The sequence below is a fragment of the Bos javanicus genome, chromosome 3, assembly GCF_032452875.1.
Source record: "Bos javanicus breed banteng chromosome 3, ARS-OSU_banteng_1.0, whole genome shotgun sequence".
Classification (NCBI taxonomy): Eukaryota; Metazoa; Chordata; class Mammalia; order Artiodactyla; family Bovidae; genus Bos; species Bos javanicus.
The window spans coordinates 34,326,584-34,343,486 of record NC_083870.1 but is presented as its reverse complement, the minus strand read 5'-3'; the positions used below and the strand labels follow the sequence as shown (position 1 = coordinate 34,343,486).

Sequence of the window (16,903 nt, the reverse complement as noted above, 5' to 3'; positions counted from 1 at the left end):
TATTACAAAGGCCATAGTTAAGCTTCATTATGCTTAGTTAAGTTCATTATGCTTTCTCTTCTGAAGTTCTTTTGAAATTAATATATAGTAACTATTTATACATATCTACATAAATATTACCTATGTACCTAAATAGGTTGTTGTTGTTTTTCAGTCACTAAGTCCTGTCTGACTCTTGTGACGCCATGGACTACAGCTACAGCCCACTAAGCTCCTCTGTCTATGGGATTTCCCAGGCAAGAATACTGCAGTGGTTTGCCATTTCCTTCTCCAGGGGATCTTCCAGACCCAGGGATCAAACTGCATTGCAGGCGGGTTCTTTACCACTGAGCCACCAGGGAAGCTCACTTCAGGCATAATAATATGTCCTGAACACCTAGGGATGCAGGGTGCTTTGCAGCCCTTATTACTATCAGATATTATGGTGAGTGTCAAAAAATTATTTGAATGTAGAATTCTCAGGGTAAATGTGCTTGTGCCCTATATATCATAAGTGAAAGGAAGCTGCAGGTAGCTCTGATTGTGGATAAGAAGGGAAATCTTGTTTTCTCCCAAGAAAGTGGACCATTAGGGCATAAAAATCCAGCACCTACTGTATTTATTGCCCATAATCAATCCCGTTCAATAAATGTTTCATTGAAAGTTGAACTGGATATCCTCTGAAAAAAAATAATAAGGAAGCCATAGAAGACAGAAAGGAAAAGAATAAAGTAAACATGAGAGAATGAACTGGACTCAAAAAATAAGAAAGATATAAAAACATCTTGGAGAGCTAGGCACATGGGTCCTGGAGCAAAATAAAGTGTGGCAGAATAATAGCCAGAGTGTAACACTATGCAAAGAAACCAGTAAGAACTGGTCCCTAAATGGAATTCTTTATGTGCCTGTAGTTTTCTAACTTAGAAGTGACTGCACAAGGCTGCTAATGTGCTGCATTGCTGTAACGTTTGGGACTCCTCTGATGGGCAGCTTTGACTGGAGGACCCATCAGCCTAACTTAGAGTTTCTTCAATTTGTGCTGCAGTCTAAGACCTGCCTACTCAATCATTTCTTTTTTCTCTGCATAGATGTCAGGTATGTGACTTGATAGTCACAGTTTGCAGACTCTCACACCTGCCCTTCTCCTTTCCCTTTTATCTTTGACAGATAGCTCCCCTAATAAATATCTTGTATGTTGTTATGGGTTGAATTGTGATTTCCCCAAGATCCATATGTTGAAGGATCCATATGTTGAAACTCTAAACCCACAGTACCTCAGAATGTGACTGTATTTGGAGATGAGTCTTTGAAAGACACAATTAAGTTAAAATGAACCTGTTAAGGTGAACCCTAACCCAGTTTGGCTGATTTCTTAAAAGCAGAGGAAATTTGGACACGTAAGGAGACACTCGGGGTATGTGTACAGAGGAAGGGCCATGCTGCAAAAGTGGCCATCTGCAAGCCAAGGATGGAGGCCCCAAAAGAAACCAAACCTGTTGACATCTTGATCTTGGACCTCTAGCCTCCAAAAGAGTGAGAAATAAATTTCTATTGTTTAAGCCACCCAGCCCTAGCTAATGTACATGTCAAATCACACTTTGGCAACTGCCTCTTAGAGGGCCCAAACTAGCACAGGTGGTACCAGGAGAGGTCCAAGAAAACATAGAAAGTTGAGAAAGTGTGATGGCACACTCACTACCTTGTAAACAAAGATGATGCTTTCCCGAGTAGTGTAGGGGCATGGGTAGTTACTAACACAGTTGGTGATCTAGCTGCTAAAGGTTTAATCATTAGTAACCTGGCTACCCTGGTAACTCAGATGGTAAAGAATCTGCCTGCAATGCGGGAGACCAGGATTCGATCCCTGGGTTGGAAAGATCCCGAGACGGAGGACATGGCAACCCACTCCAGTATTCTTGTCTGGAGAATCCCCATGGACAGAGGAGCTTGGTGAGCTACAGTCCATGGGGTCGCAAAGAGTTGGACACGACTGAGCGACTAAGAACAACCTGGGAAAACATCCCAGTGGAGGAGAAAGCCCTTGCAGGCACAATTTCAGGCATGTGAAATACATGGTGGTTGGGGGGCGAAACATACCTGTAAGGGCAGTGGGGTTTACTGGTTACTGCCAAGTTGTAGTGACACTCTGGAAAGGAATAAGGAGAAAGCAAGGGTTCTCCCTTGGTTAATGGTTAAGTATGAGAGACAGTGGGCCTCTTTAGTAGCTTTCAAAGAGGCTTTTATCTCCTATAGTGGAAGAGCTGACAGTTAAGCCACTGACTCAGGACTTCAGAGAGGCAACAGGTCAGGGCCCTGGTTGAGAAAACCTGAAACAAGAGATAGTGCATCTGAATGGACATCTGTAAGGATGTTAGTTCTGCAAGCCCCACATGAACTCTCAAAATTTGCAGAGGTGGTTTACCTCTTCTTCTTACTCCCTTCATGCTGAAAGACACTGCAGAGCCACTGCCCCACAAGGCAACATAGAAGTTGTCCCTACCTCTTCTACTGGCTGCCAGGGCAGTAACTAGAGTTAAATCCTAGCGAAGCCCAGCTGAGAACATACTTGGCCTGATACAGAAGGAAAGAGATTATATACAAAGAGCTGTAAGAACTAGCTAGCGTATACAGACAGAAGCCAGGAGAGTATCTTGCAGTTGAATTTTGAGGTTGCTTGATCAAAGGGGCTGGAATATAAGACTGTATAATCAGGGATTCATTGAATTAGGAGCACTTTCTGGAGGTACAGGATTTAACACCGTAGCAAAAACCCTTGGGGATGAAACAAACTGCAGGGGGGCTTTTAGGAACCTAGAGAAAGGGATGGCCAATGCTGAGTAAAGTAGAAATGTCTCAGTTACCCTGGCATGTGGTAGAAGAATGAATAAAAAGACAAGGAAGTGGGCATGCAGGAATAGGTGTGAGGCCAGAGGACCCATCAGAGGATTATGTTCCACAGGAAGGCCCAGGAAACACACCATTCACTGAGGCCGTCAGAAATCCTCTGGTGAGGGGCAAGAGCATCACCAAGAAGTCTGGGCTGACATAGGAACAGTCTGGGGTTGGAACAGAGCTGGGATTGATTAATAACTATGGAAATAATATCCCCCTTCCCCCAAGTAATACAGGCCAGATGGTGGCACTTAATCACCAGGAGGCCACAAATATTAAAAAGATGAGCCACTTCTGACAAGATTGGCAGCCAAGGGCCTTGACAGGGAATTATGAAGATGGATATAGAGCCTAGCATCTCTAGAGGTAAAGTTAACATCTACAACCAAAAATAGGCCAAGATGGAAAAATAGGAGACTGAAGATGGTCCCCCTCACCCCCAACCCTAGCCAAAAACTCATTATCCCTTGTTCAATGTCTGGATTTGGGCCACTTTTCAGATCCGAAATCCATTGACTAAGAGATGGCAGATCCTGCAGCACTTCAGCAAGTTATACATGTAATAATTCTCCAGTCCTTCCCCAAAGAGACCTGTGGCCATTTACTATAGTGACTGTACACAACGTGGAAGAGGGATAACCAGAAAATTGACTCAAAAAATGGATATCAGTACCCTGAGACCCAAGCATTGTCATGGCCCCCTGTTAGACTGGACACTTATGAGGGCCTTGTAGTAAATGGGGTCCTTGCTAAAGTCAGTAACAGCGGGTCCATGGTGTCTGTGGGCCCACCCAATGATCATTTCTTCAGTTCCTGTGTATGTAATTGGAATTGATCTATTTGACAGTTACGTGCAAAAGCAATTACAGTTTTGGACCCTGAATCTTAAATCTTTGTAACTAGGCTCAAACATCTTTATTAATCAAAATAGGAACCATTACAGTCAACACATTTTTGCCAATAAGAAATAAATTTATTTATCCCTGTCATGTAAAAATCCGTGCTTCAGGATTAGGTAAACAAACCCTTGGAAAGCATTTTCTGCATCCTGCTGCTTGTGGGAGCATTTTCCCTGCAAAAAGTTGTCAGGATGCTTGAAGAAGTGGTAGTCGGTTGGCAAGAGGTCAGGTGAATATGGTGGATGAGGCAAAACTTTGTAGCCCAATTCATCCAACTTTTGAAGCATTGGTTATGCAATGTGTGGTCAGCATTGTCATGGACCCTTTCTGTTGACCAGTGCTGGCTGCAGTTTCCAGTGCATCTCACCAGTTGGCTGAGCATGCTTCCCGGGTGTAATGGTTTTGCTGGGATTCAGAAAGCTGTAGTGGGTCAGACCAGCAGCATACCATCAAACAATGACCATGACCCTTTTTTTTGGGTACAAGTTTGGCTTTGGAAAGTGCTTTGGAGCTTCTTGGTCCAACCACTAAGCTGATCATCACCAGTTGTCATATAAGATCCACTTTTCATTGCATGTTACAATCTGAGAAATGGTTCATTGTTGTTGTACAGAATAAGAGAAGATAACACTTCAAAATGACAGTTCTTTTTGATTTGTGATCGGCTCATAAAGCACCCACTTACTGAACTTTTTCACTTTTCCAGTCTGCTTCAAATGCCTAATGACCGTAGAATGGTCAGTGTTGAGTTCTTGGGCAACTTCCCATGTAGTTGTAAGAGGATCAGCTTTGATGATTCAGTTGGTCATTGTCAACTTTAGATGGCAGGCCACCACACTCCTCATATTCAAGGCTCCTGTCTGCTTTGCAAAACTTTTTCAACCACCACTGCACTGTATATTAGCAGTTCCTGGGAGAAATGTGTTGTTGACCTTGCAAATTGTGCTGCTTTATGACCCATTTTGAACTTGCATAAGAAAATCGCTTGAATTTGCTTTTTTTGTCTAACATTATTTCCATAGTTTAAAATATATATAAAATACATAGCAAGTAATAATTCATTAGCAAAAAACATATAGCAAGAAATGTGCATTAAAATGATGAATAACATAACCACATTTAAGAATATATTCCAGTATCAAATGGCAGATGTCAACAGTCCAAAACCACAATTACTTTGGCACCAACCTTGTAATTTGTTGCTGCTGTTGTTGTTTAGTCTCTAAGTCATGTCCAACTTCTTCATGAACCCATGGACTGTAGTCTGCCAGGCTCCTCTGTCCATGGAATTCTTCAAGAATACTGGAGTGGGTTATCATTTCCTCCTCCAGGGGATCTTCCTGACCCAGGGATCAAACCTGCATCTCTTGTGTCTCCTGCATGGGCAGGCAGATTCTTTACCACTAGCACCACCTGGGAAGCCCAGTCCCTGTCATGTCTCCATTTAATTAGCCAGTCTGGCCCCTGCAGAAACTAACTGGATGGATCCTGAAGAATGACTGTAGACTATTGCAGGCTTTAGCAAGTAACAGCTCTAATCACACCTGCTGTGCTGGGCATACTATTGTTGCTAGAGTTCTTGCCTGGAGAATCCCAGAGACGGGGGAGCCTGGTGGGCTGCCATCTATGGGGTCGCACAGAGTCGGACGTGACTGAAGCAACTTAGCAAGAGCAGATTAATAAGGCATCAAGATATGGTGTATGGCCAGTGATTTGTTGAATGAATTATTTTCCATTCTAATTAGAGAAGATATCAGAAAAGGTTCACATACATGTGGGATAAATAATATTTACGTACAGTTTTGCCTCAAGGATAAGTTAACTCTATCCTCTGTCATAGTCAAAAGACATCTGGACCACCTGGACAATTCATAGGATATCACATTGACCCATTACATAGATGATATTATGCTGGGCAGACAAGTGCAAGCAAGAGGTGGCTAGTATGCTGGAGGCATTGGTAAGGCCCATGCTCCAGAAAGTAGAAAAATGCTGCAAAGATTCAAGGATTTGTCACTTCAGTGAAGTTTTTAAGGGTCCATCCTTACACGTAAAAAAGTTGCATCTTGCATCCCCTGCCACAAAGAATGCACGGGGCTTGGTATCTCTGTTCATCTTCTAGGGCATATTCCGTATCTAGGAATACTTCTCCAGCTTATATACTAGGTAACAGAAGATTTCCAGCTTTGAGACCCAGAACAGAAGGGCTCTTCAGATGGTCCGGTCTCCTATACAAGTATCTCTGTTACTATTCCAGTAGACTCTTGTATTAGAGGGGTCAAGAGTGGGAAAAGATGCAGTTTGGAGCTTGTGGTGGTTAATTTTGTTTCAACTTGACTGGGCCACTGAGTACCCAAATAATTTGGTCAAACATCTGGGTGCGTCTGGGTGGGGTAGGGGTTTGTTTCTGGATGAGATTAACATAGGATTGGTAGAATGAGTAAAGCAGATTGCCCTGTCTAATGTGGGTGGGCCACAGCCTATCAATTTAAGACCTGAATAGAACCCAAAAAAACTGAGTAAAAGGGAATTACAACTGCCTGACTGTATAGCTAGGACACTGGTCTTTTCTAGCCTTCAGACTTGGACAGAAACCTTGTCTCTTCTTGGATCTTGAGCTTGCCAACTTTCAGACTGGAACTTACACCATAGGTGTTCTGGTTCTCAAGCCTTTGAACTCAGACTGGACATGCACGTTGGCTCTCTTAGGTCATCAGCTTGCTGATTGCAAATCTTGGGACTTCTCAGCCTCTGTAATCACGTGAGCCAGTTCCTTATAATAAATTTACATCTCTATCTAACTCCTGTTTCTCTGGAGGAGCCTGACTAATACAGATATGAGCAGTGGAGTACAGCTGCAATAAGTAACTAAAATGCAGAAGCAGCTTTGGAACTGGATAAGGGGTAAAGGCTGGAATGATTTTAAGTTACATGCTAGAAATATGGACATTAAGGGAAAATCTAGTGAGATCTCAGATGGAAATGAGGAACATGTTACTGGAACCTGAAGGAAAGGTGATTCCTGTTATAAAATGGTAAAGAACTTGGCTGAATTGTGTCCTAGTGTTTTGTGGAAGGTAGAATTTGAGTGATAAAATTGAATATTCAGCTGAGGAGATTTCTAAGCCAAGTACTGAAGGAAGGGCTTGGTCTCACCTTATTACTTAGAGTAAAACATGAAAGGAGAGAGGTGAATTAAAAAGCAAAGAGAAACTAGAACTTGATGACTTAGAAGACTTTCAGCCTACCCATGTTGCAAAAAATGAGAAAACGTGTTTGAATGAAAAACCCAACAGCGTTACTAGATTATTACTTGAAAAGGAGTATATGGGATTACATGAGCAGAAACACTGCCAATTTGAACTGAAGAGGACAGAGATGGGAAAAAATAAAGGACGGCTGTTGGATTTATTGAATTGGACAGGACAGAATAAGAGATGGTCGTCAGGGCCACTGCCTCAGTTTTGACAGGCAGGTGGCTTCTGCCGGAAGCCTTAGGAGTGGGACTAGACAGCAAAGCCTTGGGAGTGATGCTGCCACCCCGTAGGACCTGGACAGCAGAGCACTGAGCCAGAGAATTACTCTCAAACCTTAAGATCTAATGGAATTTTTCTCACTAAATTCTGAACTTTCTTAGGACCCATCACTCCTTCCTTCTTTCCTGTTTCTTTTAGAATGGGAATGCCTATCCTATATGCCTGCCCCCTCCACCCACATTGTATTTTGGAAGCACGTAACTTGTCCGATTTTACAGATTCACAGCTGGAGAGGAGTTTTGCCGCAGGATGAATTATACCTTGAGTCTCACTATATCTGATTTAGATAATATTTAGAGGAGGCTTTTCGGTTGATGCTAGAATGAGTTAAGACTTTGGGGGCTGTTGGGATGGAGTGAATGTGTTTTGCATGCAAGAATGACATGAATTTTAGGGGGCCAGGGGTGGAATATTATGGACTGAATTTGTCCCCATCCCCATTCATATGTTGAAGCCTCAACTCCCAACGTGATGGTGAAGAAGAGACACCAGATAGCTCTCCCTGGCTGCCCCCACCCCCCATGAGGGCAGAGTGAGAATGAGAAGGTGACTGTCTCCAAAGCAGGAAGAGGGATCACATCAGAACCTGAACATGCTGGCACCATGATCTCAGACTTCCAGCCTCCAAAACTGTCAAAAAACAAATTTCTGCTGTTTAAACCACCCAGTCTGTGGTATTCCATTATAACAGCCCAAACTGAATTAAGACAGAACTTAGGTAAGCCTCTGTGGAAAAATCAAAGTGTAGTCCCTGGGACTTGAGTGGGGCCATTCTATCTGTAGCAGAAAATTACCTAAGTTTTAAGAAACAACTCCTAGTGTGATACTGCACCTTGGTAGAAACCAAACACTTAACCATGGGACTCCAAGTGACCCTGTGCCCAGAACTGCCCGTTATGGTCTGCGTTCTTTTGGTGTTCAGATGGACCCAGTAGCATTTATTATAAGATGGAAATAGTACATCTGAAATGGAGCTCAAGCACAATTGAGATACTTGTAAGCTGCAGGACCAAGTAATCCAGACTCCCATGTCACCCACCATAGCTGCACCAACAGCTGACCAGCTGAAGGAGAAGGAATAAAGGCTGAGTTTGGTTTAATGGATGAGTCAGCTTAGTATGTGGGTATAAACCAAAATTAGATAGTGGCTCCTTTGTAGCCACATACTTGATAGGCTTTGAAAAATAGAGAAGAGGAAAAATCTTCCTAATGGGTAGAGTTAAAGCAGTGTCCCTGGTCATTTAGTTTGTATATTAGGAGAAGCAGACTGAAGTAAATATATAGAGATGCTTGGGCATATGTCAATGGCCTGGCTCGCTGGTAGGGGGCTGGGAAGTAAAAGGCCTGAAAGATCAAAGACAAGAAGGTCTAGGGTAGAGTCTTGTGGGTGGATATACAGGAATGGGCATGAATTGTGAAGATTTTTGTAACACATTTTGCACTTGCCAGGGAAAAGGTACTAAACAATGAAGTAGAATAACTCATCCAATTGTCATTACCAATCTTAATCATTGGCTACCTTGGAACCAGTCTGATGGGAACTATTGTGGGTTATATTGTATCCTCCCCCCCATTTTTTTTTTTTTTGAACCATCACACCATAATTTTATTTAGAAACACTGAGCAAGTTTTTACTCAAATGGGTGTAGAAACTCAGTGAATATTTGTCTTAATTATACCAAAAATAAAACACTTAAAAACAACCATTTGAACGTCAAGTTCTTTCTCCATACGGGTCTGCCACCGTGAGTACCTCCACCTGCCTGTGCCCCAGCCTGCAGTGCTGGAGAGGGGGCTGGGGCGGCCCACCTGACGTCGGCTGCTGAGTCCTGGAAGCACCGCCCTGGGCAGGGCCCACACATGATGGCCTCCCAGGAGGAGCAGACAGCACAGTCATCCACCTTAAGGATGCTTGTTCTAAGATGGCTCCACGATACTCAAGCAGCAGTCCTCAAACTCCACAAACAAGGGTTCCTGCATGCAGGCCTGCATAAGCTTGGCCTTGTCGTCCGCCTGATTGAGGTCAACCATCAACTGTCTGAGGTGCGGCTTGAGCAGTAAGCTCCTCAGCGCTGCAGACTCCCCTAAACTCTTTAAATTCTGCAAAGACACTCTATCCTCTTCCTCATCACTATTGAGAAAATCAGCTACAGAGTCATCATCATCATCTTCATTTTCCACACTTTTTAGTTTTTGCAGTAAGAGCTGATCTTATTTTTTTCTCAACAAGATCAGTTGCAGGCTTGCAGTGCTCTTTGTGCTTCCAGAAGCAGGGCAAGGAGCAGTAGGGCACAAAGCAGGCGGGGCAGCCATATTTGGGCTTCTCCAAATAACGCAGACGGTGGTACCACAGCTGAGCGACGCCATGGTTTCTTCTGGGACACGCTCCAAGCCTGCCTCCTCCCTCCAATTTATACGTTAAAGTTCTAATCCCCCATACCTCAAAATGTGACATCTGGAAATAGGGTTCTTACAGATGTAATTATTTAAAATGACATCGTAACTGCAGTAGGATGGGCCCTAATTCAATGTGACTAGTATCCTTATAAGGAGAAGGCAATGGCACCCCACTCCAGTACTCTTGCCTGGAAAATCCCATGGATGGAGGAGCCTGGTGGGCTGCAGTCCATGGGGTCGCTAAGAGTCGGACACGACTGAGCGACTTCATTTTCACTTTTCACCTTCATGCATTGGAGAAGGAAATGGCAACCCACTTCAGTGTTCTTGCCTGGAGAATCCCAGGGACGGGGGAGCCTTGTGGGCTGCCATCTATGGGGTTGCACAGAGTCGGACACGACTGAAGCGACTTAGCAGCAGCAGCAGCAGTATCCTTATAAGCAGAAGGCCATATGAAGACAGACACACAGAGGAAATGCCACGTGAAGATAAAAACAGAGATGAGGGTGATGCAGTAGAAACCAAGGAATGCCAAAGATTGCCAGCAAACCACTAGAAGCTAGAGAAGAGAACATGGAACAGGTTTTCCCTCACAACCCTTAGAAGGACTCAAGCCTTCTGACACCTGGATCTCAGACTTCTAGCCTCCAGAATGTGAGACAATATATTTCTATTGTTTAGGACTTCCCTGGTGGTACAGTGGGTAAGAATCCACCTGTCAATCCCTGATCCAGGAAGATTCCACGTGCCCTGGAGCAACTAAGCACGTGCACCACAACTGCTGAAGACCCAGTGCAGCCAAAAATAAATGAATAAATACTTTTAAAAATTGTTTAAAAATACATTTCTGTTGTTTAAATCACTTTGGTAACACAGCCCTAAGAAGCTAACGCAGGCACACAAATGGTGTGCCCACGTAGAGACAGAAGCTAGCTCCTGAAGTGGGTTGCCATTTCCTTCTCCAGGGGATCTTCCCGACCCAGGTATTGAACCTGGGTCACCCACATTGCAGGCAGACTCTTTACCAAGTGAGCCACCATGGAAGACAGAAGCTAGCTGTGGGCCCATGAAGCTTGGACTCCAAGTTTTTAAGGCCAGTCTAGCTGTTGATGCCTAAATGGCCAACATATCAGCAATAGAGACCAATGCTGAGCCCCTAGTTTGAATCTGTTATTCAGGGAGACAGTTGGCTACTTGGTGACAAGTTGACTACATTGGGTTCCTTCCATTCTGGAGGGGCCAGTAGTTCATTTTCATGATAACTGTATTGGGGTTTGTGGAATGTCCAATCCACAGGCACAGAATCCTGCATAACGTAGCATCCAAACAGGGCAACTGTTTCATGGTTAAAAAAAAAAAAAAAAAGTGCGAGAGTGGACCTATGACCTCATCAGTACCACACCAATCAGAACAAACTGACCTGATAAAGAGTTAGAATGACATTTCTAAAGGTTCAAGTGAAATGCCAGTGGCAACTCTGAAAAACTAAGATGCTATCATCCAGGATATGTTATACACATTAAATCCTGGCCTTTATGAACCTGGTAGGAAAAATACATGGGTCCACTAACCAAAGAGTGGATGCAGAAATAGCTGCGCTTACCTTTACTACCAGTGCCCCACTAGAGGATTTTTTTGTTTCCAATACCTACAAATCTGGAATATGTAGGGTTGGAGGTACTGGTCCCCAAAGGGATTACACTCCTGTCAAGGGTCATAACAAAGGTTCTGTTGAACTATGAGCTATGATTGCACCAGGGCACTTTGAATTCATTATTCAAGGGACCAGTAGATGAAAAGAGAAGTCACCATCATGACAGGGAAAACTGACCCTGATCAGTAGAAGGTATCACTGCTTTTTACAGATTCCATGTGATCCGCTTGGGCATATCCTGATGCTCCCTTGCCTCACTGTAACTGTGAACACATGCAGCAACTCTGGCCTCAGAAGGATGTGGTTTCTAGGAGCTTAGTCTCCACAGAAATAGAAGTTTGAACCACACCACCACATAAGCCACCAAGACCTGCTAAGTTGGTAACTGAAGGTGAGAAGAATTTAGAGTAGGTAGTGGAAAAGGGAGAGAATGAGTTATCAATCGTGGCCTCCAGACCAGTTTCTGTAGTTCATTCCACTAACCCTCTTCCAAGTTTCTCTTCAGAAAGAGAGGTCCATGGAAGAGCTTTCCCCCAAACCAGCAAGAAGTAGATCTGTGGGGAAAGGAGTGGATTGTGGTGTTTCTGAAAATGGGCCACTGGATTTCCTGCTGTGGTACACAGTTAATTGATGACCTCAGATATTGATGTAGATCCGCCAGTGTGTTCACAACTGAGGCCACACTTCCCACAACCTACTCCTAGCTAATGACTGAGCATGGTGGAGTAATAATGCAAGCCCACTCCTTCCAGACTTGAGACTTCTCCAGTGGGCCACTTTAGCTAGAGAACTACTGACAGAATTCAGAGCGTGGATGGAAATTTAGAAAAAGGCAATTTATGCAAAGACAGTTTAAAAAGGAAATAAAGATAAAATCAGAAATAGCAAAAAAATGAGAGAAAATCAACAAGGCAAAACTTACTAATCTTCAAAAAGACTAAAAAAGTTAATCAACTCTAGAAAGACTAATCAAAGAAGAATTTAAGAGAATACATTACCAATATCAACAATAAAAAGGGGGCATTACCACAGGTCCTATAGACATTAAAAATGTAAGAGAATACAACTTTATACCAATAAATTTGGCAATTCATATGAAGTGGAAATTTTTATTGAAAAATAAAACTTATAAAACTGAAACAATAATGAAGAGAAAATTCTATATTTTCTATTTTAAGGGAATTGAATTCATAATTCAAAACCTTTCTACAAAAAAATATGCCAGATGGCTTCTCTGGTGAATTCTTTCCAACATGTCTATTTCTTTCAGAAAGGCATAAAAGGCATATTCACACTTTCTTATGCTTATATATCACACACTCTATTTGTGGATTAACTTCCCCCTGCTCCATGCCTCATTCATTTAGCACCTTCTATGCATTATGTTAAGAGTTGTAGATAAGAAGATGAATAAAGTATTTGGCAGAGGGAGCTTTCAGGTTGGTGGAAGAAGCAGACATATAATGTAAATGCAGTGAAATAAGTGCTAATGAAGATTTTTATAAAGTACTATGAAAGATGGGTATGAATCCAGGGAAGGAAATGCTTTACAGGCATGAGAAGTGAAACAATATGCCATGTGCTGTGAGCATAAAAATAGCTGAAAAATAGAGGATATTCTTTCTCAATCTTCCTTACTGGATCTACTCCCCTTATTTCCTCTAATTTTTGATACCTGTGGCTATTCCCTGGCTTCTGGTTTTCATTCATCCCAATTTCTGTCAGTCTCACATTTGCCCCTTTCATATATAGTTTAATCATTCCAAAATCTGTATCTCTAGCCTTTACCTCTCTCTTAAGCTCCAGGCCTATATATTCAAATATCCAGAGAACTCACCTACTCGAGAACTTTACTTCTTCACCTATGTTCCTCTTTCTTCTGCATCACCAGTCTTTCCTCCCTTCTTGAAGGAACCCTCCTCAGACGGCATATGTCTCTTCAGGTACTGCACTACTTTTCTGCTCCTCTTGATGTAGAGAATCCTCTCACTTTCTTTTTATCTACTGTATATTAACCTTTTATGATACTTAAAACCTTTTATCTCTGTTACTTCTCTGAGACTTCTCTTATCAAGGTCACCAATAACCTTCATGTTGCCAAATCCAATTCTCAAACTACTTGACCTAATAGCAGCATTTAAGCAGTTGATTATTTCCTCTTTCTTGAAAGACTACCTTTACCTGGCTTCTATCCTTTACTGATTTTCTTCTCACCTGACTGGACACTCCTTCTCAGTCTCTTTGTTAGATCTTCCTTCTTTTCTCAACCTTTAAGCCTTAGAGTATTCTATTGTTCCATCCTTGGACTTCTTCTCAGCTTTTGCTTATACTCATTTTAACCAATTCTATCATATTAAATATCATTTATATGCCAATGTATCCAAAACTATATATCTTAATCATATCTCCAATAGCTACTCTACTTGGAAGTCTAATAGTATTCCAAACTAAACATGTCTAAAAATCAAATTCTTGACTTCCTGTCTATCAGTCTTTTCCATCTCAGTAAATGGCTCAGTGATTCAGCCTGTTTTTCATGCCAGAAACACTGGGGTCGTTGTTGACTCCTTTCTTTTTCTGCTACCCTCATTTAATCCATCAACACATTGCATCAGCTCTGCCATCAAAATACAAACCAAACTGATTAGTTATCACCAACTTGATCACTATTTTTCTAGTCCAAACTGCCATCATCTCTCACCCAGATCCCTTCCTTCTAACTGGCTACCCAGCTTCCACTTGTCCCACTGTAGTCTTCTGGGTGTGATTTTTTTTACAGTATAAGTTAGGATATGCCACTCCCTATTCCAAAACCCTCCAGTGATTCCCATCACACTTAAAACCCAAGGTTTTTCCCATGATCTATGTGCTTCTTGCTATATTCTGACCTTATCTTCTTCATTCTCCCCTTTCTTTTTTTTTTGTACTTCAATCACACTAGTTTCACTGTTTTTCCTCAGACATATGACAAGAACATTCTCATCTCTGGACCTTTGTACTTGCTGTTCACTCTACCTAAAATACTCTTTCCCCAGATATTCACATGGCTCATTTCTCTGTTCAGGTGTCATCCCCTCACAGGGACCACTTCATCTAAAATAACTCTCTCCTTCATTTGCTGGGATTTTACTTTGCTCTATTTTCTTCATAGCTTGTAGCATGACAGGGATTGTGTCATGTATGTGTTTGTTTATTGGACGTATTATCTGCCCTCTACAGTAGAATGCAAACTCCATAAAGGCAAGAATTCATGTTTTGCTCAGTCCTCAAGTCCTATCAAATTCTCCCCCTTAAAAATATCTTCTGCCCATCTCCTTTTCCATTTTCACTACCTTTGCCTTAATTCAGTTGCCATCCCCACTTGCCAAGACTATCATAGCATTCTCCTACTTGACTTCCTGCCTTCACCTTCTTCTATTGAGGCCCTTCTCTCTCATCATTACCAGTTTGATAGCACTTCAGTTGATATGTATTCATATTTCTCCTACATAGAATCCTTTATAGAGGGCAACTTCTTTGCATATTGGATAAAACCATCAACACAACATCCAAGTCATCTCCCACAACCCCCTTGCCTTTACTCTCCAACAACGCCAAACTGCTTATATCACCTCGAGTCCTTGCCTCTGTCCTTGGGGACGTATGGTTCTTCTACTTAAATTTCCTGACTTTTAGAGATAGTGAATATTTCTTCCTTTGGCCATACTTCTGTTGCATTTATATACTGCAGTGGAATTTTTGTTTATTTATTTATTTTGCTTACATGTAGGTCTCTTATTGGACTTCCCTGGTAGCTCAGCTGGTAAAGAATCCACCTGCAATGCAGAAGACTCTGGTTCAATTCCTGGGTCAGGAAGATCCCCTGAGGAAGGGATAGGCTATGCACTCCAGTATTCTTGGGCTTCCCTGGTGGTTCAGATGGTAAAGAATCAGCCTGCAATGCAGGAGACCTGGGTTCGATCCCTGATTTGGGATGATCCCCTGGAAGAGGGGATGGCAACCCATTCCAGTATTCTTGCCTGGAGAATCCCCATGGACAGAGGAGCCTGGCAGGCTACAGTCCATGGAGTCACAAAGAGTTGAACACGACTGAGCAACTAAGCACAGCACAGCACAAGTCTCTTATTAAACCATGAGCTCTTAAGGAAAGAGAGTTGTATTTTATTTAGTTGTGTCTTCTGTCACATTCTAAGGGGTAGATGGAGATAGGAGAAGGGTGTCTAGAATGTTCAAAGTAGATGGGACTGTATGTATAAACTCTCTGAGGCATGAGGGAGCTTGGTATCTTCAGAAAAGAGCAAGGCCTGTGTGACAGGCCCAGTGAACAAAGGGGAGAGTGGCAGGAAGCAAGCCAGAAAGACTGAGGGAACCAGATCATGCAAGGCCCTTGTTGAACATGCAAAAGATCTTGAACAACATCCTCCGAGAAAACAGAAAGCCTCTAAAATATTTTTAAGGAGGAGAATAAAGATAAAATGTGTACATAAAAAAACCCAACAACTTACATACATGTTCTCTATGTATAGAATGGGTTGAAAGAATACAAGAACAAATAGAGGCCTGATGGACACTCCTGCAATCATCCAGGCTAAAAGGGATGATACATTGGCTTGGGTTGACAGCACTGGGGATGTTGAGGAGTAAACAGATTCAGGATATATCTCGGAGGTAAAATGAATAGGACTTGATAGAATAAATGAAGGGATGAGAAAGGTAGATTGCACACTTGAATGGCTGATGGTATCATTTGCTGAAATGTAGCAGATTTGCCAAAGGAAGTTCAAAGAAGCAATATATAAGTTTTGAGAAGTTGAGTTTGAGATGCCTGAGTGTGAGTCATGTAAGGAATATGCTAAACAGGCAACTGAATATGGAGGTATGAATTTCAGAAGAGAAGCCTGAACTGGAAGAGTAACTAGGAGTCATGAGTACACAGACTGTGTCTAAAGCCATAAGAATTAATAAGAGTGTCTAAGGAGACATGGCAGCATGACAACAGTAGAGGATTGTGGATGACATGGAGTTAAGAAGAAATTCATTGGATTGGAGATAAGAGAGGCCACATGGACTTTATAATTGCCCAGGAAAGGAACAGGAAAGCCATGAGTCAGGTGAGGAAAATGGCCAAGCATCTGGCAGATCATTGCATTCAGAAGGGATAAAAGATGAATGGATGGATGACATGGACCTCAAAAAGACAGATTTGACAAGAAGATGAGAGAATAGTGAGAAACATCCTAAATTTCCCATTAATTATATTCTCTGTTTCAGGTAACAAGGATCTTCAAGATTGTCTTTGGACTTTGCAGGTTAACTAGGGATGAAGAACTCCCACCTGTACTATTCCAGACTAAGCTTATCTCCTGGGGCTTCATCAAGGCAGAGAAACTGCTAGAATAAGGAGGCCCAACCAGTGAGAAACTGACATGGAATAAGAATGGGAACCAAGAAGCTGTACTAAGGGTTCAGGTGAGAAGTGGTGAGGGATTGAATTCATGCAGAGGCAGGGGGGACAGCAAGGAGGGGGAACCTGAGCAAACATCTCT

General features: G+C 42.4%; 1 pseudogene; it reads right to left on the bottom strand.

Moving 5' to 3' along the window:
* Positions 1 to 9,208: 9,208 nt before the first annotated feature.
* On the bottom strand, positions 9,209 to 9,673 carry LOC133244167 (zinc finger HIT domain-containing protein 3-like; annotated as a pseudogene).
* Between the last annotated feature and the right edge of the window lie 7,230 nt (positions 9,674 to 16,903).